Here is a 27,316-nt window from a genome sequence, read left to right on the forward strand (position 1 = left end):
TTCTAATCATTATTTCCTACCTCCTTCTTGCTTTGGCTTTAGACTGCTTTTCATTTTCTAGTTATGTAAGATATACAATTAGATTTGCTATTAATATCATTCTTCTTTTTTAATGTGTTTAGACCTTAAATGTTCCTTCTGACCACTGCTTTTATTGCATTCATAAATCTTGGATATTGTATTTTATTTTTATTCATTGTAGAGTATTTTCTACACTTCACGGTGCCGGGACCTGGGCTGGAGGGCAGGGCATCAGTTATGGAGTAACCTGAGCAGGACCCCACCTCAGACGATGCCATGGACTCGTTCCTGGAAAAGTTCCAGAGCCAGCCTTACCGTGGCGGCTTTCATGAGGACCAGTGGGAAGAGGAATTTGAAAAGGTCCCCCTGTTTATGAAGAAAGCGCCATCAGAAATTGATCCCAGGGAGAATCCTGACTTGGCTTGTCTCCAGTCAATTATTTTTGATGAGGAGCATTCTCTAGAACAGGCCAAGACCTATAAAGATGAGGGCAATGATTATTTTAAAGAAAAAGACTACAAGAAAGCTGTAATTTCCTACGCTGAAGGATTAAAGAAGAAATGTGCAAATCCTGATTTGAATGCTGTCCTTTATACCAACCAGGCAGCAGCACAATACTATCTGGGCAATTTTCGTTCTGCTCTCAGTGATGTGATAGCTGCCAAAAAGTTAAAACCCTGCTACCTCGAAGCAATAATAAGAGGTGCCTTATGCCATCTGGAACTGAAACACTTTGCCAAGGCTGTGAACTGATGTGATGAAGGACTGCAGATAGATGCCAAAGAGAAGAAGCTTCTGGAAATGAGGGCTAAAGTAGACAAGCTGAAGCTAATTGAACAGAGGGATGTGAGGAAAGCCAACTTGGAAGAAAAGGAGAGGAATCAGAATGAGGTTTCACTCCAGGATATCAAGGCTAGGAACATCAGGCTCTCTGAAGCTGCCTGTGAGGATGAAGTTTCAGCCTCAGAAAGTCTAGGTGAGCTTTTCCTGGATGGACTCAGCTCTGAGAACCCCCATGGAGCCAGACTGAGTCTAGATGACCAGGGCAGGCTGAGCTGGCCTGTGCTCTTTCTGTACCCAGAGTATGCCCAATCAGACTTCATCTCTGCTTTTCATGAGGACTCCAGGTTTATTGATCATCTAATGGTGATGTCTGGTGAAACACCCTCTTGGGACCTAGAGCAAAAATATTGCCCTGATAATTTGGAGGTCTATATTGAGGATGAGGACAGGGCAGAACTGTACTGGGTGCCTGCCAAGAGCACCTTGTTGCAGGATCTACAGCACCACAGGTACTTTGTAAAAGCCCTGACACCAGCATTTTTGGTCTACGTAGGATCCAAACTTTTTTGAAAGAATTATCTCTGGGGGAGAAAGGTGCACCAGATAAGATGACTGAGCCAGGCCCCCTGGAATTCCTCCCTCACCCTCCTCTGCTGGGAACCTAGCATGCCTGAATCAGTCCAGTGCCTCATTTCTGTCACCCTGGGGATAGACCTTCCTAGTATCATGGTGGGGGAGGAGCCTCTGGATTCCCTGAACTTCAGCCTCTCTGGCTGGTCTTCACTTTCTTCAGTTGATATGAAACTCTGCGCCTTGGCCATGACATCCTTGGACTCCATCTCTAAAGGGACCATCTGCTGCAGTTACCACAGCAACTGACCTGACCGGCACTCTGGTCTGTGGAGATGGACTAGAGATCCAGTGACATGATTCTGAACTTTTGTGGAGTTCAACAACTTGTTACAGAAGCTACCCTTCAAACTGCATATCTACACACAAACAAACTATGCGTAGGATTCCAAGGCTTTAAAGCGGAGAGACCCTGGCCTCAAGTTATTTCATGAGCACAGAGGGGAGCCATGTGGGGTTGCTGTAGATGCCTTGAGGTGAAATTGGGGCAGGAAAGCCACATCCTGCTCTGCATTTATAAAGACCGTACAAACTGAGATCCTTGGTACCCCTAAAAAGATTGCCAGTTTTCTTCATCTTTGCCATATGGAGGACTGTGACAGACTTGGACAGTGGCCTCTGAGTTCCTCTCTAGTTTCACATTTTAGGATTTTGTGTCTTTTAAACTGGAAAATCTTCTAGCATGTTGGGTTGTTGTTATAAGGTATATTTTTGACTGCAGCTGTTTGTTGCCCGCTTCCTAAGAGGAGTTTATCTATCCTGAAAAAAAAAAAGAGTATTTTCTAAATTCTTCTTTGACTTATAGCTTATTTATGAGTATGTTGTTTAATTTCCACATATTTCTGAGTTTTCCAGTTATCCTTCTGTTCCTGGTTTCTGGTTTCATTCCTTCGTAGTCAGAGAAAATACTTTGTGTGATTTCAACCTTTTAATATTTACTGTGACTTGTTTTGTGGCCTAACATAAGATTTAGCTTCGAGAATGTTACATGTGCACTTGAGAAGAATGCATATTCTGGTGTTTGTGGTAGTGGAGTGTTATTTATATGTCTACTAACTCCAATTGTTTATAGTGTTGTTTAAGTCCTCTATTTCCTTACTGACATTTTGTCTCTTTGTTCTATTTATTATTGAAAGTGGGATATTAAAGTCTCCAAATATTATTGTAGAATTTTTTTTTCTCAGTTTATTTCTGCCAATTTTTGTTTCACGTGTCTTGGGGGTTCTGTTTTACGTTCAGATATGTTTATCATTGTCATATATTCTTGATGGATTAACCTTTTTTGAATACACAATTTTCTTGTCTTCTATGATACATTTTAAAGTCTAGGCAGCACATTCAGCAGTACTGTGGATCTGTCTCTTGCTTCAACAGTGTTTGGATAGAACAGATCCAGGAACTCTCTTTCTTCCAGTCTCCAGCCACCTTCCAATCTTCTCTCCATTTTCAACCTTCGGGACCATCTTCTCGGTCATCTCCTGCTTCTGGGACCAGCCAACACCATTTTTGTAGTTAGCTCCTTCTTGCTGACTAACCATGAGCTCCCAGATTTATCAGAATTATTCCACTGAGGTGGAGGCAGCCATCAACCACCTGGTCAATTTGTACTTGTGGGTCTTCTAAACCTATTTCTCTCTGGGCTTCTATTTCGACCATGATGATGTAGCTCTGGAAGGCATGGGCCACTTCTTCTGCAGATCAGCTGAGGAGAAGCATGAGAGCACCGAGAATCGCTCAAAGATACAAAACCAGTGTGGCAGCATGCTGTCTTCCAGGACATCCAGAAGCCAGCTCAAGATAATTGGGGTACAACTTTGGATGCCACGGAAGCCACAATGGCCCTGAAGAAAAATCTGAACTAGGCCCTTTTGGATCTTCATGCCCTCAGTTCTGCCTGCACAGATCCCCATCTCTGTGACTTCCTGAGAGTCACTTCCTAGATGAGGAAGTTAAACTCATCAAGAAGATGGGTGACCACCCGACCAACCTCACAGGCTGGCTGGCCTGGAGGCTGGGCTGGGCGAGTATCTCTTTGAAAGGCTCACCTTCAAGTACAACTAGGAGCCTACTGAGCCCAGTGACTTCTGGGGGGCCCCTTGCAAAGTAACAGGGCTCCTGCCTAAGCCTCTCCCTCCAGCCACTGGGCAGCTTTTTAACTACCCTGGAGCACTCTCCCAAGCCTTGTATCAAATTGAAATAAAGCTTTTGCAAGCAAAAAAAAGAAATTTAAAGTCTATTTTATCTAATAATAGTGGAGATGTTCCAGATCTCTTTTGATTAGTAGTTGCATGAAATATCTTATCTGTTCTTTTATTTTCAGCATTTTTGTGTCTTTATAGCTAACATAAGTCTCTTTTACATAGTATATAGTTGGATCACATTTTTTAATACATACTGAAAATCTCTGCCATTTAATTGAATAGTTTGATTCATTTATGTTTAAAGCAATTACTGTCAAGGAAAGGCCTCCTTCCCTCATTTTGCTATTTATATTCCATAGATTTTGTATATTTTTTTCTCAATTCCTTCATTATGGATTTGTTTTTTGTGTAATTGATTTTTTCTAGTCCATTTTTGTTCAATTCTTATTTTCTTTTCTGCATAGTTTTTAATTATTTTCTTCACTTTTTTAAGTTATTTTCTTTAATTATTTTCTACCACACGATCTGGAGATTGTAATTAACATATTAAATTTATAACAATGTAGCTTGAATCAATACCCTCTTAGCCTGAATTGTGTACAAAACCTCTGCTACTATACAGCCTGATCCATCTCTTTATGTTATTATTGTCACAGATTTTGTCTTTACACATTGAGTGCCCATTAACACAAATTTATATTATTTCGGGCATTTGAATTTTAAACCATATAGGGGAAAAAAGAAAAAAAAAGAAGAGTTACAAACCAGAAATACAATAATATTAGCTTGTATATTTATCTCTGTAGTTGCCTTTACTGGTTTTCTTTAATTCTTCATACAGCTTTGAGTTACTGTCTGGTGTTCTTTTATTTCAACCTGAAGGAATATCTTTAGCATTTCTTGTAGGACAGGCCTACTAGTGATGAACTTCTTCAAAGTTTATTCATCTGGGAATGTCTTAATTTCTTCTTCACTGATTAGTTTTGGCAGACAGAATTCTTGGTTAACAGTTTTTTTTCTATCAGCACTTTAAATATATTATCCTACTTCCTTCTGCCCTTCATGCTTGCTGATGGGATGTTGACTCTTATTCTTATTTAAGATTCCTTGTACAAAAACATGACAAGTTGCTTCTTACTTCCTGCTCTCAAGATTCTTTTTTGGCTTTTCCTTTTGAAAGTCTAATTATAATGCTTAAAGCAGTCTTTGTGCTTTTTTGGTTAAAAGTCCATTGAGATTCTCTGATATGCTGATTTATGTTATTTCTCACATTTGAAAAATTTGGGCCATTATTTCTTGAAATAACTTTTCTGCTTCTTTCTCTCCTTCTTCTAGGATTTCCATTATACATATAATGGTACACTTGATAGTGTCCCACAGGTCTCTTAAGGTATGTCCATTTTTCTTCATTTCTTTCCACTTCCGCTTCTCAAATTGAACAATCTACATTGAGCTATCTTAAGTATAGTTTGAAATTTTGAGGATGCTTTCTTCTTTCTGTTCAAATTTTATGCTGAATCTCTCTAGTGAAGCCTTCATTTCAGATTGCATTTTTTAGCTCCAGAATTTCTGTTTGGTCTATTCTTATATTTTCTATCTTTGTTGGTAATCTCTATTTGTCAGGCATCATATTTATGGTCTCCTTTGTCTATGGTTTTTCTTTATCTCTCTAAGCATATTTAAGATGGTTGATTTAAAGTCTTTTTATAGTAAATCCAATGTCTGAGTTTTCTTGGGGACAGTTTCGGTTCATTTATTTTTTCCTGTGAGTGGGCCATACATTCTTGTTTCTTTGCATGTGCTGTAAATTTTCGATAATTGAACATTTTGAATATCATAATGTGTAACTCTAGAAATCATAATCTTCTTCTCCCCAGGATTTGCTGTTGCTACTTGTAGGTTGTAGTTGTTTAGTGACTCTTCTAAATTCTTTTTATAAGACTGTTTTCTCTGTTATGTGTAGTCACCAAAGTTCCAGTTCTGTTAACTTACTGGTCAGCTGGTGATTTAACAGAGATTTTCTTAAATGCCTAAACCCAACGTAACAAAAAATACTTCAAGTCTTTGTGGACTGGCTATGTGTTTGAGTATTCCTTTAATGCTTAGCTAGGCCATTTACATTTGCTTAATGCCCACTTTCAGCTTCACGGGAGCCTAAAGACAGGAGCCAGAGATGAAAGTACATGGTGTTCTCCAGTCTTTACTGAGCATGTCTAGTCCTGGGCATTTGTCTGGACTTCCAGGTTATCCAATTACATGGAATCTATTAAAATATTTATTCTCACATTTGTATTCTTTCCCTGACTTTTCCTAACCTTTCTAGTCTGTCTGCTGCTTTTGCTATCTGTTATAACCTTCCCCAGGCAGCAGCAGTGAGTATGTCTGCCTTAAATCATTTCTTTAAATGCCACCCAGGAGGCTGCTTCAGGCCTGAGAAAGTTCAGAGGCATGTGAAACATAGGGAATTCCCTCACCAATCACTCGGGGAGCCACCAGACAGACATACAATCATAATTGTTTGAGACTAAGTGCCTCCTCTGGGGCCATCAAGTTATGTCAATAACATGGGCAGCCAGCCCCATAGCTACCACCAACCTGGAACGTGGTAAATTGTATAGGTAAGTTAAAGCACCACAATACTCTTTTGCTGAAATTTAGGAGCTTCTTTCTTTGTGAAACACTTCTTTCATTGTTGTATTTTTTTATTAGATTCCTTAGTTTTAAAAAGTTAATCCTAATAGTTTATGCCAACTTTATTGTTGCGTTAGTGAAGAAACAGTTTTAGAGTTCCCTACTCTGCCATTTTCTGCTTCTGACTGACATTTGCAAAGAACCACAGGCTATTGTGTTAAGAGGAAGCAATAGAGAGGACTGAAGCTGGGAAGCTAATGGCAATAATGAGATGAGACATGAGGGTGCCTTAGATGGGGAACAGTGGAGGTGATAAGAAGTGATTAGATTCTGAGCATATTTAGATGGTACAGCCAAAGGATTTGTAGATGGATTGGAATGTAGGCAATGAAAAATGTGGAGCGGAGAGGCCTAATAAAGGGGAAGGATGAATTTGCCATTACTGTGCTGGATTCCTGAAGAAGTTTTCTGACTGGTCTCCTGGATTCCATGTTCAGTCTTCTATAATCCATTGTCAACAGAGTAGCTGGAGTGAACCTTTCAAAACTGAAATGAGATGATGTTACTCCTCTGCCCAGTGTCCCATCCCAAATATTTACAATGGCCTACAGAGTCCTAAATAACCTGACTCCCTGCAACCTTTCTGTCCACATCTCCTAATTCACTCTGTTCCAGCTGTGTCCCTCTCTGGCCTTATTGTTCCTACAAATCACCCTACAGGATTCTAACTCAAGGCCTTTGCACTTATGTTCCTTGATATGCATGGCTCCCCCTTCATTTCTTTATGTCTCTATATAAATGTCACTTTATTGAAGATGTCTTCTTGTCCACCTTCTAGAAAAAACAAAAACAAAAAAAAACCCAGCAAATTTAGCCACTCCAAATGTCCTGACACTTCCTATTATCTTCTGCTGCTGTATTTTCCCCACAATATGTGTCTATAGTAGGTTCTTTATTTGATGATTTACCCTCTGCTCACTCTTGCCCCATAGAACGTAAGCTCCATCACCATGAGTCAACTCTGTTTTCCTCATATTTGTATTACCAACACCTTGAAAAGAACCTGGCAAGTCAAAGAACAAAGTTAATATTTCCTGAGTTCAGAAACTGAGATATGCAGTTTTGTGTAAGACACAATCATTATGTTGAGAGATTCCACAGTTTAGGAGGGAAGAGAAGCAAGTAAACTAGTGACTATACGTGGCGGATGGGTCCTGTATTTCAGAAGAACACAGAGGACAGATGTCAAAGGGATAGTCCCAGGACACACTAAACCACATCAGGGATGCAGCAGCAGAGGGAAAAAGCAGTCCACCCCCCAGGCTCCATCAGAAGGATTCTGCCATAATTATTGTTTTCAGCATACGGCTTTATTGGAAAAAAAGCTTCTGACCCTTAGAATAATATTTAGATGCTACTGGTCTGCCCAGACCCTGTTAGTACATAATGCATATCAGTTTAAACTAATTAATACATTATGCCCCTTGCTCCTGGGCAAGTTCTGCCATAACCAGCTAAGAGGTCACAGGGCATGACTATCTAGCTCATCAGCTCTGAAATGAAGATGTTAGAGGAGACTGCCTTGGTAGTAGCCTTCAGCTCCAAATCTGTAGTCTGTAGTCTGAGTCCAGAAACATTTGTCCCAAATAAAATTATATCCATCCTTATGACATAAAACAGTAAAACCAAGAATTTATCAGCTACTTTATTTTTCCCAAGACATTTTCAGACATCTCTTTGCTTTTGTTATCATTCTTTGTAATAAGTTTAATGAGCAGATGTGATTTGTGCCATGTGTTTATAACAGCCCGAAATTTGATATTGCATTTTTCATCACTGGCTTCCTTGCATTTGAGATATTTTCACCAGGTTTAGAAAGACTCTTTTCTGTTTTGTTTACAACAGATGCTAGAGAAGTATAGCCAAGAAAGAAAAGAGTAATGAGACTTATCTCCATATTCTCCCATCGGTTTCTCAACTAGATCTGAAAAATGCTACAGTCAGCCATACGAAGAGCACCAGAATGCAAAGGGCTGGTTCTCTCTTAAAGACACACAGTCTTGGGGTCGTATTTTTCAAACTGTAGTTCATTCATACAACAGCTTTTTTGAGTAATTGTTATAGGGTGAAATGCAAAAACAAATAACATGGAAGTCCCTACCATTAAGAGGCTTACTGACAGACCTGAAAATAGGAATTGTCACTATTTTAAAATACCATGCTAGGAAATGGAGAATGTTTCCTAATGGCTATGAGGTTTTTTAGAGGGGAAAGGGTGACAAAAATATTCTAAAAATAGACCATGTTACACATGATCAAAACTCTGTGAATATACTAAAAACCATTCAATTGTCCAATTTAAATGGGTGAACTATATATCAATTACATCTCAGTAAAGCCATTTGAAATAAATGTGACATACCAGGAATCTGCACAGAGCCTTGTGGGGGCACTGAAGATACAATGGTCATCCTTTGCAGGGTAGAGGTAGGAAGAAGTAGGATAGGAACATCTCAATACAAAGGTCAGACTCAGATATTCAAGCGTAACCCCTCCACATGTGTGTCAAAACACATCTGAAACTCAGCATGTCCAAAGCCAAACAACTAATCTCTCCTCCAGACTCATTCCATGTGCAGGTTCCCCATCTCAACAACTGTGATTTCATCATTCCAATTGCTTAGGACAATGTCACTGGAGTCATTCTTGACTTTGATCTTTCTTCCACAGCCCACACCTAACCCATCAGCAAATCCTGATGACTCTCTCCTTAATATAACTCCTATCTCCACTGCCACCCTGTACTTGGACTGCTATGACACCTTTCTCACTGGTCTTGCTACGTTCAACTTGTCTTCTGAAGTCTATTCTTGATACAGCAGCCCAAGTGATACCTTCAAACTGCCAGTCAGATGGTGGTACTCCTCAGAATGCTGAGAAGCTTCCACCTAGTCTAAGCAGAAGTCCTTCTGACCTGGCCCACCACAGGGCTGGTCTCACGTGTATCTCCTGGAAGCCACCCACTCATGGTGTGTCTGCATTTCCCACCTTCCTTCTACTCCTTTCAGTTAGTGATATTTGTGACTCTGCAATCGTATCACTGGTGGGACCTCATTAACTCATGAATTGGGTGACTTTGCAAGAAAAACAAACTTTTCAAGAGATATATTACCATTTCTCAAAGAACAGGCTACAAGAAGAGTTTGAGATGAGCTGAAGCAACCTATATCTGGAAATGAATCATTGCAGCCAGAAGAGGTCAAAAATGACAAAACAGAAGCCTGGGAGCTGCCTGCCTGACCCAAGGTCACAAAGTTCTTTAGGGGCTGGGTCAAGTGTGCTGGGGGGATTAATTACCATTCTTTGCACTGTACTATTGCTTTTTGAGAATGCGCAACTCCCTTTTTCTAATCCTGGCAGCAACTTCCTGAGCTGTGCCTTGGTTAGTTAGGGTACAAAGAGAATCAAAACATTATACAGAGAGAATAAACAGATGGGTATGTCGTGTTTATTCTGCCCTATTGCTTATCCTGCATGGCTCATGGTTCCCTGAGCATGCTCTGCCCCCTCCTCTCCTCTCCCTCAGACTGCTTCTGGCTCCCAGTTACCCCTCTCATTGCCACTGTCACTGGCATGTTCACCCTGAGTTCTACATACAAATCAAACATACTGTATGAAGTCTTTGCTAGATATAAAATCAGAAATTTTTGGAATCTTCCTATGAGATTATTATTTTCAATATTATTAATACATCAGTTAATTGGATACCTTATTTGAGAACTTCAACTTGAATGGACAGTATTTGTTGTACAGTTGGTGCTTCCATTTTTTTAGGTGCAGAAATCCAGCCTTCCTTGGTCATCCAAGAGATACGATTGAAGGCTCATGTTGTCCAATCCCCCACTCTCCAAAGTGGTAGAGCTGAGGGCTTGTCTGTTCCTTCATATGCAGAGGATGATCCTGATTTTGGGGAGGAGAATGCACTAGATCATCATGGATCCATCAAGCTTCACTGATAAAGGAAACACCCTCCTGTAAATGCTTACTATGTGGCGGTTCAATCCTCTTTGTATCCAGATTAATCAAGGTTCAGCTCTGGAAGTTGCTGATAAGATTAGAACGAGGGAGTTCCATGTTTGCAAAAGTTTTGCAGATGGATCTGAGATATGCTAATTTTCCAGTCCTCTCAGGGATGCTTCCTACCTGTGGAAGTGGGTAAGCCCCTGGGATCAGAGCTCTTTTCCTGGCAACACTGCAGATGCCAAGAGGCTGACACTTCGTCTTCTCCTCCTAGGTTTCTGGGACTCCATTCTCCTATTAGGAGGACAGGACAGTGACTTTAGACATGATGCAAAACCTCAGAACAATGACGGCATTCCAGGCTCCAGAGAGCCTTTCACAGCCTGGCTAGCTGTGGCATTCTGTACTTTCCTGAGGATATGCCCTGTTCACCACAATCTGACTTCAGAAAATCTCATCTCCTCCCAAACACATTTGCAAACTGCCTCCCAGGAGTGCCTCTGGGGACAGAAGCACTCACTATTCTGCGATCTTTCTCAGTAGTAGGAAGATTCTCAGGACCCTTTTATTCTAAGTAGCATAAATTCCATTCAAACTGGCTTAAGCAAAATACAAACACAAGTTATACTGCAAGCTCAGGTGTAGACTTCAGGAACAGCTCCATCCAGGAACTAAACACTGTCAAGTGTGTGTGCAGTCTGTCTCTCTCCAAACCATAGTTTTGCCAACTTGCATTTTGGCTTTACTTCAGGCTCTAGTGGGACTCATCCGACAGAAAGAGCAGTCCTCTCCTATGTCTAAGATTGGTTTTAGTGAATGAACTTGGATCCCTGTGTCAGAAAGAGCAAGCATGCTGATTGCTGATACAAAGGAAAGGTAAATTCTCCAGAAGACACTTACATCAACTTAATTTTCAGGACGACCCTTCTGGACCCTTTCTACTGTCGTCTTGGTGTCTGCATCACTGATGCCCCTCACTCGTGCTGGGCTTCATACCTTTGCTGTGTTATCTGTTAGCTGTGAGCTCTGATCTCAACATGACTTTGACTACACTCTTCAGGTTTCTCGAGCCTCTGCCTTCATAGCTTTATGTTATCCCAGGTTCCGGCCAATCTCACAAGCCTGGTTACTGATGGGTCAGAGTAGCCATAACAACTCTCATTGTACTGATCCTGCAAGGATCTCAGCCACCGTAAGGGGTCCAGGTTCCTGGGGGTGTTGCCCTTGGTGTCTGGGACACTGCCTCATCACTGTCATGTCTTAGATGCATCTGTCACCATCCCCCGAGCATCTCGATTGCCTCCAGCCATCAACTGGCTCCACCTCTTTGGCAGGTCACCTGCTATCGCCTACTGGATGGAGTGGTTTTTTTAAATAAACTTTTTATTTCAGAACAGATTTAGATTAAAAAATCACAAATTTAGTAAATAAAATTTATGAAAATAGTGAAAAGAGTTTCCATGTAACCCATACCCAGTTTCCCCCATCGTTAATGTCTTATATGTGTATGGCACATCTGTTATAATTAATGAACCAATATTGATAAATTACTCAGGTTCCCTTGGTTTTTACCTAATGTTCTTCTCCTGTGCCAGGATACCACAGGACATTTAGTTGTCATATCTCTTTTGGAAGTTCTTGGCTCTCAGGATTTTTCTGGTTTTTGACAACTTTGACAGTTTTGAGGAGGACTGGTCAAGTATTTTGCAGAATGTCTCCAAAATAGGGTTTGTCTGATGGTTTTCTCATGATTAGACTGGAATATGGGTTTCAGGAGGAAGCCCACAGCGGTGAAGGGCCTCACATCACATAAACGGTACACATTGTCAGTGTGACTCATCACTATGGGTGTTGGCCTTGAGCACCGGGAGGAGGTCCTGTTAGTTTTTCCACCATGGAGTGCCTCTCCCTTCCCATTTTCCATGCTGTGCTCTGTGGATGGAAGCTGCTCTGTGTGCCCCAATCTGAGGAGTGAGGAGTTTGCTCCACCTCCTGAGGCGATCATTAACATCACACACACGTACATCTGGCCCCCAGACCACAGGGCTATGGATTCCTCACGTCCCTGTCACTCCATGAGGTGCAATGACTAATTGTAGAAGGTGTTCAGTAAGCATTTGTGGATGGGACTGAACAATTGCATTGCCTGGGGAATCTTTGCTCCCCAGGTTGGCTGACACCCAAAGGTGAGCCGTGTCCCTGGATGTCCTTGAATGCCCCACGTCAAAGCTGGCTATGGAACAGCCAGAAAGTGCTCATGAGCATCCTTGGCACCAGAGTGGACAATCAGACCTCAGAGAATGTGCGCTTCCCAGCTAAATTCTGCAGTATCTTTTGCTTCCCCCAGCTCAGAAGAATATAGGTCCATGCTTATAAACTAGGAAGGACTAAAATGGGCTTAACTTTCTCTCTGGGTTTGAACTTGTGTCATGGGTGAGAAGAAACTCAAGTGTCCTGTGTACTCTCCAACATCAAAGGTCAACATCAGCTGTTCTCACAGGTGACCCCTGTCAGATGTCTTTGACATATCATTGAACCGTCTTGGCTGAGGGTGGTTTAAAATCTGTACATGTGTCCCTATTCCAGGCCGCACAGTATTTAATAGAAATAAAAGTGACTTCATCGTCTGCCAGCCTAGGTTCTCCCTAGATGGGACATGCACAAGGTCCTTGGGGGAGCACCCCTGGTTCAACCACTGGGGCTGCTGCCTCCAGGCTGAGGGGCCGGTGTGGAGCTGCCAGCAGGGCAAGGAGCCCAGTGACGTCAAGAAAACGCACACACTGGAGGGAGCCGGGACAGGCCTGCTTCAGCTTCTGACTTCACTCATTTTAACACTGGGAAAGTTGTTTTTGAAATGCCTCCGAGGGTCTAAGGTAAAAGCGCTTATTGATCATCCACCCCACAGTCTCTGCACCCCTGCCCCTCCCCCTGTATGTCCCTCTGCAGTAGACAGGAAATCACGTGTCCAGTCGGTAGAGGGGATGGGAGGACAGGGCACAGCCAGGCCTGGTGACCTCTGCCCCCACAAGTCCTGTGACCCCAGGCAATTCCAGGAGACTTCCTGAACCTCAGGGTCCTCTGGGACCCAGGTGCAAGCAGCTGTAGGTGTGAACCTGTTTGTGAACCGCAAGCCTCACATCTGGAGCTGTCGGCCGCAGGGACTTCCCACAGCTTAATCTCACCTTCTCCAGTCTCCCCTCCCCTCGAGGTCATCTCCCCAATCAGCCTGCCACACCATGCTCTGTCCTGTGGGGCACCCAAATGTTTCCGGGCCCCAGGTCATGTATCCGAAGCCCAGAGTTCCATCTTTAATAGATCATTGCCATCCAGGCTCTTGCATGCCCCACTTCCTGTTTTTTTTTTTTTTTTGCAACATGCCCCAGTTCCCTGCTACCCAGACACACCATCTCTGAGCTGGCTTCAGAATCCTGCATGCCCCTCGGCTGGGCACATGGCTCTGTGCTGCCCTTCAGAGACACACTTCCTCTCTCTGTCCACTGCCAGCCCCATCCAGCCCATCCTGTCAACCGTCGGGACCACCGATGCAGTGAAGGAGCTGGTCCATCTCCTCTGCCACCTCCAACCTCCTGCACCTCCCCTCCCCGCACACCCACATCCCTGGGCTCAGGACCAGGCTCCCTAGCGTGGGCACATCCTGCTGACAACGGTTCTCATTGCCTGTTCCAGCCATATTCTCAGTCCTCTTCAACACGGAGCCACTCTCCTGGAGGAAGAGGCACTCTCCACACAGCATCACCACACCCGGTCTGCACTGGCAGTCCCAACCTGGCTCTCCTATGGGTGGCTCCAACAGTCCTCTCCTCCCAACCTTTCCCCAGGTGGCAGGGGCAGGGCAGGGCAGCCAACTTCCCATGGGCTTCTTTCATCCTCTGATGGGTATGACCAGCTTGTCTACCAACTGGGCTAAGTTAAGATCCAAGGACGTAGTGTCAGGGGGACAGTCTCTAAGGCTGAGAGAGCTACGCAAGTGCCAGTGGCTATGGCATCATGATTACAATGGGTGTGATCACAGCACAGCAAAGGAATTCAGAGTCTGCAGGACCAGGGCCACCCGTCCTGGGCCTGCCTTCTATGGGCCATGCAAGGTGGCCACACACTTTACCCTTCAGGCCTCCATTTCCTCTTCAATGTGGGAACAATGATGCGTCTTTCACAACATGGTGGGAAGGAACCATAGATACAACACAGAGGATGATCTGTGTGGCACATGCCTGACACACACCTGACACATGCTTGGCTCACACCAGCATTTAGCATTTTGCCATTTTTATTTTCTACAGAAGTTGTGTTTTTCCAACAAGAAAATCTTGAACTCTAAGCTGCTGGGGGCTCTCTTTCTGAGCAAATGTGTGTAGCTGCACCAGGGGACAGGGATGAGAACAGCAGAATCCCAATAAAGGGGCTGGGGGCAGGGGTCAGTGTCAGCCATTCACAGGCAACCCCAATGGCAGAGTCTCAGACAGGACTCGGCCTCACTAAGGCTTCATCTGGGGCTTTTGTGTTGAGCTCTGGGGCCTCTCCCCCAGGCCTCTGGTTCTGCAGAAGCAGCAGCCTGCCTTTCCTGTCGTGGCTCCAGTCACAGCCTCTGAGCTTCAGCTAGGGTCCTTTCTGCTCCAGCATGGATGGGCACCAGCAGAGCAGACACAGCCCTCGGATGGCTCAGGCAGCAGAACTTTGCAACTCTGGCCGATGAGCTTCTAGGGAAGAAATGTGACTCAGAAGGCCATCATGCAGCTCCACACTACCTTCCTAAGACGATGTGGTAGGAGTTTTCGGTACCTATTTCCTGGCGAGAGCACATATCTCTAATCAGTTTCAAGCCAATAGGATGTGCAAAGCCTACAACTTCAAACATCAATTCAGTTAACATTTATTATGTGCCTCCTATGGCCTGGGAACTTTCATATATATTTTTGCTAATAATCTCACTGATCTTCACAGAAACCTCGTAAGTTAGCTATTAATGCTACATTCATATGGTACATAAGAAAACTAAGGTTTTCTCCCACCTGTTGAGGGAGAGACTTAGAACAAGACCTAGGATCCTTTGGATCCCATGTCTGTGCTTTTCCCATAGGACGTGTGGTGGCAGGTCCTGGAGGGGCAGAGTGTCCTCCTAGACACCTTTCTGGGGTCCTCTCAATAAGTGGAGAGATAAGTATTAGTATTACTATTTTGCGAATGAGGGAATTCAGGAGCACAGTGGGGTTTTAAGTACCACTTGTGCAGGTAGCATTTTAATCTGTTTCTTCAATGTCCCAAGAAAAAAGGGCTCCTTTGGCCACCTGTATCCAACAATCTTGTCATCTGCTCTAAAGCTCCCAAGGAGACTGGTGCACTTCTGGATGGATACTGAGCTTTCAGAGCTGAAAAGGACCTCAGCCTAGACCCCCGGTGTCCTGCCCCTGCTGGTGCTTTGTGCCGCTGAGGGAGACAGGGCAGGTTCCCCATTTTCAAAGGTGACATATTCTACCACTTTCATCACTTGAAACTTTGGAGATTCCAGCCCATAGCTGGGCAGGGCAGAGCAAAGACACTACAGAGCAGACAGACCACTCCACAGTTTGAAGTTAGGATAGACAAGCAGCATCTCAGAAAGAGTGCCACAGAGCAAGTGAAGAGCCCCAAACACAGACTTGAATCTCAGGGAGGGGGCTGGGAGCAGGGAGGAGAGGAGATATCAAGCACAAGACAAAGCAGAGGCTGACAGGACTGATTCAGCAGGCAGAGAAACAAGGAGCCCTTCTCAGGCCGGGAGGGTTTACTGCGCCCACGAACGGCAAAAAGAAGAGGAGCTGCACATGCCAGCTCCCCAGGTCCCTGTTCAAGACAGCACAGAAACAACAGCAACAGGAATGAGGGATGGGACACCCTGCCACCCTGTGGCAAAGCAGCTCTATCACCTGTAGCTGTGCCCAAAGGGAGGCCTCGTCAGAAGCCAGGAGGCCATGAGAAACTTTCACCACAGCCTCCTCAATCCCAGGGAAGCAATGAGAAATGGCAGCTTCTCATAAGCCTCCATGATCAATCCCACGATCTCAGAGGACCACAAGACACTCTGCAAAGATTTGGATTTAGCCACAGTGACAGTCTTGCCAAGTGGCCTGGTGGATATATGCAAGATTTCCAGGGTTCCATGGAGGAGCCAGTCCCCTCCAGTTGGAAACTGGTTGGGGGTGGTTGTGGAGGCACAGAGTGGAGGCAGGTCGACAGTAGGTAGTAGTCAACAGCAAGACTGAAAGGTGAGAAGCCTCAGTCAGAGCCAAAGGACAATGAGAATGAAATCGCTAACCTTAACTCTCTGGGGATTTTAAGCAAAACAATCACCTAATCAAGTTTGCGCTAGGTTTGACTGTTATTTTTCCTGAAAGCAGAAAGATCTCTAATGAAAATTAACATTTAAACCATTGCTTAAAATGGAGAGCAGTTTCATGTTGGATAATATTAAATAACAACAAATTTCATATTTGGCTCTGTCTGAAGTCCTGACTAAATTCCATTACTCAAGGAGCTAATAAAAATATTTTTTAAGATTTTCTTACCAAGTTATGATTTTTCTCAGACTCCCTTGGACTTCCTAAGTTTCTGGTAGTTTCATGCATTTGTCTTTTACGAGATATCGACTTTTCAGCAAGTATTCTGAAAAAGAGGGGGCTTCTCACAGAGGAAAAGGTTCAGAAGCTATTAGCATGGATTTTAGAAAAAGAAGCCGGAAATTCTGGCAGGAGAGAGAGGGTCAACTTCGTTCAATATTTATTTAGTATTGCAAAGTCAGTTCAGACTTTGGAAATGAGAGTTTTGGAAAGGACTCTATTCTTAGAGCCTCCCTTGGGACTTCTGCTCCCACAGCCAAAAGCTCAGGACCCCCAAGGGCACTAGGAGCCAGGCGTGGTCAGGGGATGGCGGCCAAAGTGCTGCATCACTCAACCAATCCCATGAGGGCAGCTGTGGATCAGCCTGGCTGGGGGCTCCCATCCCAACAGAGAACTGGCCAGGGCCCCACAGTGAGGGGGATCAGGTCGGGGCCAGGGTTGCTTCTAACCAAGCTGCCCCAGTGAATGTGGCAGAGCATAGGATAAACACAGCTAAAATTAAGAAGCAAGCTCTATCATCAGGCCCTTTTTCAGACAAGGAAACTGAGACTCAAAGCAGCAAATTGTCTGCTTACAGCCCCACAGGCTGTGGGTGGCCTGGATTTCTCCTGAGGATGTGCCACGCAGAGTTTCCATGAGTGGCTGCCGGGTCCCTGAGCATCTCCCCCAGGCACAGCACAGGCTTGGCCTGCGCCTCACAGCTGAACTCCCTCCCTACATCGGACCCCCAGGGCCAGGCTAGAAAGCCTTGGATTTGTGGGACAGACACACACTCCACAGCCAGTATTTTTGTAAATAGAAGCAGCATCAACCAATTTCTGGCAGATGGTACCTGGACAGCTGGAGTCTTGTTTGGTTTCCTTTGCAGAAATCTACTGATTTCTGCTGGTGGAAAGCCAAGGAAATCCAAATTCCCATAATTTAGACCCAAGAGCCTGACGTTGGCAGGCGTCAGATAAGACTGAATCTCCGTGTTCCCATCTAACGGTAGAATTAATCTTATCTTTGTTAATCAGCCAAGAACCACTAACACCTGCTACAAAAGCACCTGTGGGGATAAGAGCAGATGCAGGAACAGCAGCCCCTGAACCTGGGTAGAGGCTGCAGCAGAGGGTTCTGGGACAGTGCCTTCCTCTCAGCTGCCTGCCAGGCCAGCGGGCACTAATTATTTTCAATAAAATAAATGTCATAAAATCTTTAACGTTGTTGGAAAATAGTTAGCAAGGAGATAATGAGATATTTTTTTTTTCTGTAACGGCTAATGACCCAGCATGACAATATTTCACCCAGAATGGCTTTGTTTTCTTTATATTTCTTCTTAGTTTCATGAAGTCAAGATTCATAATGTCAGAAAGAAACATTTTAAAGGTGTTATATGCATAGACTGAGAAGAAACCAAGCTCAACTCCTGAGTTTTGTGGTTGACGCTCACAGACCATTTCTGCGTATCTGCTTCTCAAACCCGTCAGCGGCCATCAGGTATTTGTGTCCCGGCTTCTCACTAGGATCACCTGCAGAGCTTGCCAGCGACCATGGCTAGGCCCCAGGCCAAGAGCTCCCACATTGCTCAGGGGATTCTAAAGTGCACCCCAGACCCCAGCAGCCCACCCTGGCTCCTCCCATCCTTCCCGGGCACATTCCCTTCCAAGCGCACAGGTCTCATTTCTATACTTAAACCTGCTGAATTCATTCCTGCCTCAGGGCTTCTGCACACCCTCTCTTTCCCCTCTTCAGGCCCATCCTTTGCCCTTTCCATTGCTGACACCTTCCCATTGTCTGGGTCTTAAATCAAGGGTCTTTCTTCCCTCTCATTCTCTATCACTTTCCCTTCACGGCATTTACCATGACCTAAAACCATCTTGGTTATTCTGGTTTGCCTCCATTTCATTTTAATATATTGTAACTACTTCAAAACTTAAGTGAAAATATGCATACTTAATAGGGACAGTTTTCTTTTGGGGGTGATAAAAATGTTCTGCAGTTAGATAGAGACCATGCTGGCACAACATTGAGAATGTAAAAGCCACTGAATTGTACACCTTAAAATGGTTAAAATGGTGAATTTTATGATATGTGAATTTTACCTCAATTTTAAAAAATACTTCTTTCATGACTCCTACACAAGTATATTTCAAATTTCTTTTTTTAATTGGCATAAAATAATTGTACATATGTATGGGCTACAGAGTGAAGCTTCCACACATACAATGTATAGTGGTCAGATGTGGGTCATTAGCATATCCATCATCTCAGATATTTTGAGTTCGAGTCAAATTCTTTCAGGCATGTCTTTGATTAGGAGGTTCTTTTATTTCCCTGAAATTTAAAACTGGACATATCTATTCAAGAAAATTATAGAAATTATTATACTGCTATTTATCTTTATGAATTGGAATTTTCGGGAACCACATGAGGAAGATCAAGATACGAAAATATTGAAACAACTGAAAGTATCCAGGTTGACCAAAAGGTCCTTTACAGTTTTGTTGACTGGCTTAATTAAAAATAAATAAGCATCATTAATGAGAAATTATAAAGAAATTTACAAAACGCTGTCTTTAATATAGAAATTTTATATATTCGGACTCCATATAAGATTTTGTTTGAGAAAGAATATTTTTGCGCTAAGGAAGTTTGAATATTTTTGAGCTAAACAACTTGAAGGCCCTAACATCCTGCAAACCTGACACAGGTTACCGGACCACGTGCAGGTCATCCCCCAGCGGCTGCTCCTGGGGCTCCTGGAGGAGACTTAAGTGTTGCCCAGCACCACCTTCAACACAGCAGCGTAGGTGTTCTCCACACCTGAGAAGTGTTTCTCCTTAACTCACTGAGTCAGAGTTCACAGGCTTCTCTCAGGAGGGGTAAGACCCACCCCACTCCACCCTATCTGGCATGAATCCTTTGTGTTTACAGCACAGTAGGAATGCAGGCGTGGAGGCAGCCTCTGAGCTGACTGCAAGCAAAGTCCCAGGGAGATGATGTGGGTTGGCAAGGAAGGAGGAGGCATGAGGAAGCCATCAGGGCGGAAAGGAGCAGCCACCGTGTCCCTTCAAAGAAAACTCCCAGCATTGGTCCTGGAAGGGACTTTAGCGGCATCTTACCCACTACTGCCCTACTATAGACTGAAAATAATGAGACTCGGGATAGAGAAGGGTTTGCCCAGAGCCCCACACTCTTTTCAGTACAGGATTGTCCTAGTGGATAAAAAAAAAATTGCAGAATCCCTCTCCTGAGACATTCACAATATGTTCTTGCCTTTTGCTAGTGCTTTGTCTTCTAGAACTTTCTGGACAGCACCCCACCCCTTCCTTCAGAAGCAAGGTTCCATGTTGTCTCAGTTGTGCCTGTTTCCTTTTCCAGAATTTCATTGCAATTTCCCCCATTTCTGTAACGTTTGCTCAGACTCTGTGTTGTTTAGTCAGTTGTTAGGAATCTCTTAGACTCCTGTTGTCAGTGAGGAGCCAAGCAGACACACTTGTAGACACAACAACACACAGAGCAGACCCAAGTTTCTGCCACTAGGGCTGGACCACACAGGCACCTTCCCTTCCAGGCTGCAGGGTCCCCCATTGGCAGTGGCCTCGTCTCCAGGACTTTCCTGTGCTAGAACTCAGAGAAGCAGCTGCCACACCAATACTAGCATGTGACAAATAGCAGCAGACAGGCTGAGCAATTAAACAGACCCCAAATGCTTGTCAGTGGGGCTGGGCCTCACCGAGGACCAGGTACACTATCCAGAGCATGGCCTTGCCCACCACTCAATTGATAGCTGCGGCTGAAGCCACGTGGAGGATGTCTGCCCTGTGTGGCTGAGGGAGGGTCTGAGGGTCCACTCTTCTGCCAGGCTCCCCTGCACCAGGATACAGATGTCCAGGAGCACATGTAGACAGCCATCAGACCACCTCACGAAGGGCCTTGGGGATGTGCCCAAGGTGAGCACCTGAGTTAACTGTGTTAGCCCACTGCCAGGTGTTGGCTGTGTAAGCTGGGTTACCTGGCTTAGCTATATTACATGAGTTAACTCACTACCCTGTGTTACCTGTATTAGCCCATGACTCTGTCACCTGTGTTACCTGCATTAGCTCACTGCCCTGTTACCTGAGTTACCTGAGTTACCTGCGTTAGCTCACTGCCCTTGATGGTGCCTCTCAAAGCACCGGCGGTAAAGGGATCCAGGTGTGTCTTTTAATATCCATTCCATTGAAATCTGTTCCTCTTGTAAAATAAATAAGGTCCTAGAAAAACGAAGACAAAACACAAATCCCAACAGATATGAAATTACTCTGCCTAACTGCTGTAAAGTTCACATTGATTTACTCTCAATTTCTGTTCTTCCCTGTTGCGAGCCAGTGAGACACCCATCCCTGGTCAGCCGGCCACATCCAGGAGCCTGGTGTGGCCCTCAACCAGTCCTCACCACAAACCTAGGATGCTGGCCCTGCTCCTGTCCTACAGATGGGAAAACTCAAGCCTAAGATTGTAGAGTCTCAGCCCAGGCCTTTGCCCTACCAAACACCTGGGCACACCTGTGAGCTTAGCTCCCTCCTGACCACCAGCATGGTCACGCACAGCAGGGACAAAGATCAGAGACGAAGATGACCCAACATGTGTTCTCCCTTGAGGAGGACCACAGATGCCTGAGATCAATGGGTGGACGACCCATGACTGCATCATGGTGTGACAGAGAAAGGGCTGGCGGGCCACATGCAACCACAGAGCAGGGAAGAAGAGAATCCTCCCTGCCAGGACAGGGAGAGCCCCTTTCAGCCCCCGGCTCATGCCCCAACCTGGAAACTCAGTTTCACCTGCTCAGCCCTCTCCACACCTGACCTCGAGTTCCACAAACAGAGATGATGATTTATGTATTTTCACGTCCATCCCCCTTCCCACCTAGCAAGGCATCTGCTCATAAGCAATATCCATGAGAAGTTATCTAAAGGAAATAATCAACAGAAGAGAAAGTTGGGATGCAGTGGCCTCTTCAAGTCCCCTGCACACCCCCACCCACACATCCTGTCACAATGACTGTAGTGTGTGAATTCCCATTACTCCCTTTACAGAGAAAGAAAAGAGGTACTCTTGCCCAATATTTTCTTGGGCCTCCAGGCCATCCAGGGCCACAGCCATAGTCCAGGGGTTGAGTTTTGTCTATGCAGCCTCCCCTACTGACCATGACCTCCTTAGGGGCAGGAACGTGCTCATCCCTGTCCCATAACTCCAGGCAAGTGGCCCGCAAACGGGCCAAGCACAAGACACCTGCCCTGATATCGGTTGTTCTAGAAACACTAGCGCCTTCTGGGGCCCCATTCTTGCTGCCAAGACTTAAGTAGTCACAAAAACCTACTGTCCCCTATCCTGCTGGTTGAAAGAAAGTATTTAGGGCAACTCAGAGACACTAAGGAAGGAAATGCTTTTCAAACTTTGCAGACTGTAACATGCAAAGGGTTTGAATGTCTCATAGTGAAGTTTTTGTTTTAAGGAACCTGAATATAAAATTAGGAATGAGCTGGAATGCTGTCTTGGACTCCTCAGAGCCTGGAATTTCTCCGACCTTCCCCATAATTGGAGCTGCCCCGTGAGTCTGAACATGCACCCCGTGTGGACGTGAGTTCACTCAGTGAAAAGCTCCCGCTTGCTTAACCCTCACAGCTCACCTTTAAGTGTTTGCGTGGGTGACTTCTTCTGTTGCCCAGACAACCACACTGTCACTGGGCATTTAGTTGTTGACACGTTAGGCACGTTTCACTGCATAGTGAATCAGCATTCTCTGTCTCTGGAATGAAACGAGGAAATTAAACATAGAAACTTCTAAAGTGGCAGGAGGGCTGAAATAAGAAATGCACAAGAGGTGACTCATCCTACTTTGATTCTATGCCTTGGCCACAGACACAAGTTAACCCTGTAATGCCCACTTGGGACCAGTGGCTCCCAGCTGTTAGGCAAGCCCAGCCCCCCGGCTGCAGCAGGCTCTGACAAGGCTGTGGTCAGGGATGGCCAACACAGTGCCTTTGGGGCCAGCAGACAGCATCGTTGCATGGAGAGGCGAGAACTGAAAAATGCCAGCTCACCCTAAATGCACTCAAATTCCTGTCTTTTCCTCAGTACAGGTCAAAAGAATGATCCAGATTCAGCTCAACTGTGATCCCTGAGATATTCTTTCATGAAATAATTCTTGTAGCCAACACCCTATTGGGACAACCCTTGCTGATTTTGAAAGGTTGTCTATGCCCCTTATTTACTTCTAGCTTCATAATGTCATAGAGATTCTAAGGTGGGGATTCCCATTCATCCCTTTACAAGGGAAAAAAGGAGACACACCTTGACCAAGATCTTTAGACAGACAGCAGAACCCTAACTATAGCTGACTCTGAGATTAAAAACCCAGTGCTCTTTACTCAATAAAATGCTGCCTCTCTAGTGAAACAAGTTAATGCATCTTTATAAATCACCTTATTTTGTGGTTACTCCTTATTTTAAGCCTTATTTCTAGTGGATTCTCTGGCTGCTCTACCATGTAGTCTTGTTGAACTCCTCATCTGGAAGGGCCACATCTATCATGTGGGGTAAATGAGATCATTTCAAACCTTGGAGTCATAGACCATGAAGAACCTTGGAGGTAAATGGAGAAGAGTAAAGGGCACCATCATTGCTGCCCAGCCCCATCCACTGCACCCAGCGCCCACCACCCTGCACTAAGTCCGAGGACAGCAAAGAGGCCAAGTGCTCCTCTCCAAGGGTGTCCCATGTCTTTCTGAGCACCAGATAGTGGGGCTTGTGGTTAATTCCCAGAATGCTGAAAACATAGGGTTGTATGAAGATAAAGGAAAATAATATGTGTCTAGTATTATGTAAACTGCAAAGAGTAACATCCAAGGAGGGCATTACCCCATGAGAAATCAACAGACTTGCTACAGCCCATACACAGTATCTGAGGGCGGCTTTGCTGAGGGGCTGGAGTCCTGGGGAGCTGCACCACTTCCAACACCCAAAGCTACCAAAAATTTCCCTCCACTTTGAGCTTTATCTTCCTGTGTTCCCATAGCGTTATGAAGAGAATCCAGAGACGACACCAGCCTTGCTGGGTGCACCTGGTGATGTTTGCTTTAAGGCCATGGGGTCTTTAGAGAGACCATGACTCATGCTGGGGAGTGGAGCTGAGAGAACAGGGGGTCCCCATCCTTGAGGAGCACCACACAATGGCAGCTGCAGATATGGAAAGAGAAAGTTATGAGGAAAACAAAGTAAGTTCTACAATAAAGCTCAGAGCCACTTGTCCTTTAACCAGGCTGGCTGAGCTGATCCCAACAGGCTGGTGAAGAAAGGAGAGCCCCACCTGCTAAGAAGATTCTGGACACCAAGACCATGGTGGTATTTGAGGATGACCCCTGGGATGCACATAGGGACACGGGTTGCACCTAGAGGAGACGTCAAGGATTCCTCAGGCCCTGGGAGTGTCAGGGAGATGGATGGAGACCTCCCAAGGTTGGCAGAGCAGGGACTCCCACCTAGAGCCCTTTCCCAGGTGGCTGGAGGAGCCCCTACCACCTCCAGGTGTCTGTAGCATGCAGCTTTTCACTTCCCCACCCAGGACCTTTGATTCCCATCTGATTAATAAGGTTAAATTAGCTGGTTCCCTAAGGGGACTCCTGAAACCCCATCCTGCTCGGAAATCCAGATGTAGAACCCAGGGCACTGCATGGGCAGCACCAGTGCCTATCTCCACCTCCTAGCCCTGGTGAGGATGGCAGGGGATGTGCTGGAGCATCCTCCTGGGGCCATCGAGCCTGTCATGCTGAGGCTGGGCACTGCCCTGCTGAGCATTCCCAGTGCCCTCAGTGCCATGTTCTTGGGGGCCCTGGTGGATGCTCCACTCCACACTGATGGGCCTCGGGGAGAGGGAATCATCCTGCAGAAGGGGCACGTGGAGTCTCCCGGAGCTGCCCTGAGACCAACCTCAGGACCCAGCCTCTGGGCTGACCCAGCTGAGTGTCCAATCTCACTTCACACAGCCTCTAAAACCACAAGCTCCTGCCATTTCCCTCACCTGTCCAAAGAGGCTTCAGCTTTCTTTCCTCCTGGACCTCCTCCAAACCCTCCCTCTGGGCATCATCCTCAGAGTCTCGGTGCCTTGGTGCTTTGAAGGGAAGTGCAAATGTCATTGGTAGGCCCCAGCCCTCTCGGGAGCCCAGTGGTGCCGCCCATGCAGCTTGCTGGCCCTGGAAGCTGAGTGCTTGGAGCTGCTATGTGGATGCTCCTGTAGAGAAGAGGGTGCCCCATTCATTTGGGATGAGTCTTCACACCAATTTTGTTGTGCCCAGCCTTCACCCCACCTGAGGGGTGCCTGAGGAAAAGGACACTGCTACATTTTGAGTGTGTCCCCCAAAAGTTCATGTGATAGGAGGTGGAACCTAACAGGAGTGTTTGGGTCTTGAGAACTCACCCTCATGAATGGGTTAATGCCATTCTCACTAGACTGGGTCAGTTCTCACGGGAATTGACTCACCCTCACAAGAGCAGTTTGTGGCAGATTGAGGCAGCGTCTCATGGCTGGCCTTTTGCACATGCTTGCTTCCCCTGCTGCTTCTCTGCCATGTTAGGGTACAGCACAAGGTCCTCACAAGAAGCCAGCACCATGCTTCCTGGACTTCACAGCCTCCAGAACCATGAGCCAAATCAACCTCTTTTCTTAAGTGTTAGAGCTCTTTTAGAATTTGTCTAGCAGGCTTTTCAGGTTTTGCTGGAAAGCAATCCCCCAACTAAAAAAAAAAAAAAACAACTCTCTTTTCTTTATAAATTACGGAGTCTCAGGCATTCTGTTATAGCAACACTAAATGGACTAAGACAGACACCCTTGAGAAGAGATAGGGGCTCCTGCCATCCACTAGCTCTACCATGTCTGCAAAAACATTACTGAATCTCTTCATCTTTAAAAAGTAGATACAACCCCACTCGAATGATGACTTTGAGAATTAGGATGTGTGATGCTGATGCCGGGTGAGCATTCAGTCTGTGGTGCTGCCTCATCTACCCCTGGAGGGATCAATATCACACATAAGCTTGGCCACCTGCCTCAGGGCACATTTTAAAAGCTGTCACTGTGTTAAATGCACCCGTTTCCTCATTGGTATCTCAGCCTTCGAGCACGGTGCTCGATGTGCCTCATGCACCCCCAAGGAGCCCAGCCATATCCTTCCTTGTCAGCCCCGCATGGCCCGTGTGTACCCACAGATCATGCTGTTCCCTTCCCCATGCACTCAACATCACTTGGCTCTTTAGGGACAGTTTTCATCCCCTCTTCACTCCTGCTGTCATCCCCAGAATCAGGCCCCAGTGGGCACAGAGGAGGTGCTGGAAGCCCACGGAAATCTGCCAGTGCATTCAAGGTGAGAGCAGGGTCAACTCAGGCAACAGGGCTCTGAATTTAAACCTAGGGAGAAGAGCACCGAGGGCATGGGCTGGGCTCAGTCCGCAGGCAGGGGGGGCTATGTGGCTGGTATGTGGGGGTGTAGGATATTTCTATTCTGGGACCTTCTCCATGACTCCCTATGAATAAGAACTCTGGGAGGAGAGAACTTTCCCAGCCCTTCCTTGGGTGCTGCCCCCACGGACAAAAGGAGCATCACTGACCATCAGAGAGGCGACACTGACATTGACCAGAGGGTTTAGTGTGTGTAGCATGGAAGCAGAAAAAGGCTGAGAACCATGTGTCAGCACATGGGCTGTTAAGGAAACCCCCGGAGGGGGAGAGCACACTGATACTAGTAACTAGGGAGCATCTGGAGATGCTGCATAGCAAGCAGACACCCCCATCCCGGGAGGCTGAGCCACCTCCTGATGGTCATCACTGTGCTTTACACAACAGGCCGATTGTGTGGGGGTTTCCATTTCCTGCCTGGGATGGGCAGCGGGCAGCTGCGTGAGGGCTGCCAACTCTCTGAAGCTCTATCTAAACAAATAAATAGGCTCTCCAGAATGAAAGGGGCTTTGTGCATTGTTCTGTTGACTTTGGGAAAGGAAAGCACAATTAACAAATGACCACAGAGGGGACACAGGGGGCAAGAGATCGAGCTGGTTCTCCAAGGCCAGGCCCACGCCCAGTAGACAGTAGTGGATGCTGGAAAAGCAGCCGGTGCAAGCGGCTACATCCCGTCCATCTCCCAGGCAGGCCTCCCTAGAGGATCCTGGCACCTTTAAGTCTCCAGTTCCTCCTTGAGGGTGTAAGGACAGCCACGGTTGCCTGTGGACGGCATTTCTGAGAAGATGGAATGACATGAATAAAATAACTGTGCAGTGGGTGCCTCCCAGGTCCTGATCCTCAGCAACTGGCTCCTCAGGATCCCCACCTGGCCAACAACCTAAGGTTCGGTTCTGGCGTGAGTGCTGATGGGCCCTCACTTTTCTGAGTCTACCAAAATCTACATCAATGTCAAATGGAAGTTTTAGTGGTAGTAATAATAACACTAGAACCCACTC

General features: G+C 45.7%; 1 long non-coding RNA gene, 1 other non-coding gene and 2 pseudogenes across 3 annotated transcripts in view; 3 read left to right on the forward strand and 1 right to left on the reverse strand.

The window, feature by feature from the left end:
- The first annotated feature begins 258 nt into the window (after window positions 1-258).
- On the forward strand, window positions 259-1,416 carry LOC100448067 (tetratricopeptide repeat protein 4-like; annotated as a pseudogene).
- Window positions 1,417-2,970: 1,554 nt separating this feature from the next.
- On the forward strand, window positions 2,971-3,495 carry LOC100448428 (ferritin light chain-like; annotated as a pseudogene).
- A 14,240-nt stretch (window positions 3,496-17,735) lies between these two features.
- Window positions 17,736-27,316, reverse strand: part of LOC129060315 (uncharacterized) — a 36,232-nt gene continuing 26,651 nt past the window's right edge. Inside the window, exons 3-5 of one of the 2 annotated variants that reach the window (XR_008526920.2) lie at window positions 22,498-22,616; window positions 20,960-21,078; window positions 17,736-19,156 (exon numbers count right to left, since the gene is read on the reverse strand). This is a non-coding gene — a long non-coding RNA (uncharacterized LOC129060315). Of the gene's footprint in view, window positions 19,157-20,955; window positions 21,079-22,497; window positions 22,617-27,316 lie in introns of those variants that run through there. The other variant, XR_008526919.2, reaches the window with a different exon arrangement.
- LOC112134468 (U7 small nuclear RNA) lies at window positions 25,532-25,593 on the forward strand. Its single transcript, XR_002915894.1, has one exon. It is a non-coding gene; the product is annotated as a U7 small nuclear RNA (small nuclear RNA).

This window comes from Pongo abelii, chromosome 6, assembly GCF_028885655.2.
Source record: "Pongo abelii isolate AG06213 chromosome 6, NHGRI_mPonAbe1-v2.0_pri, whole genome shotgun sequence".
NCBI classification, from domain to species: domain Eukaryota; kingdom Metazoa; phylum Chordata; class Mammalia; order Primates; family Hominidae; genus Pongo; species Pongo abelii.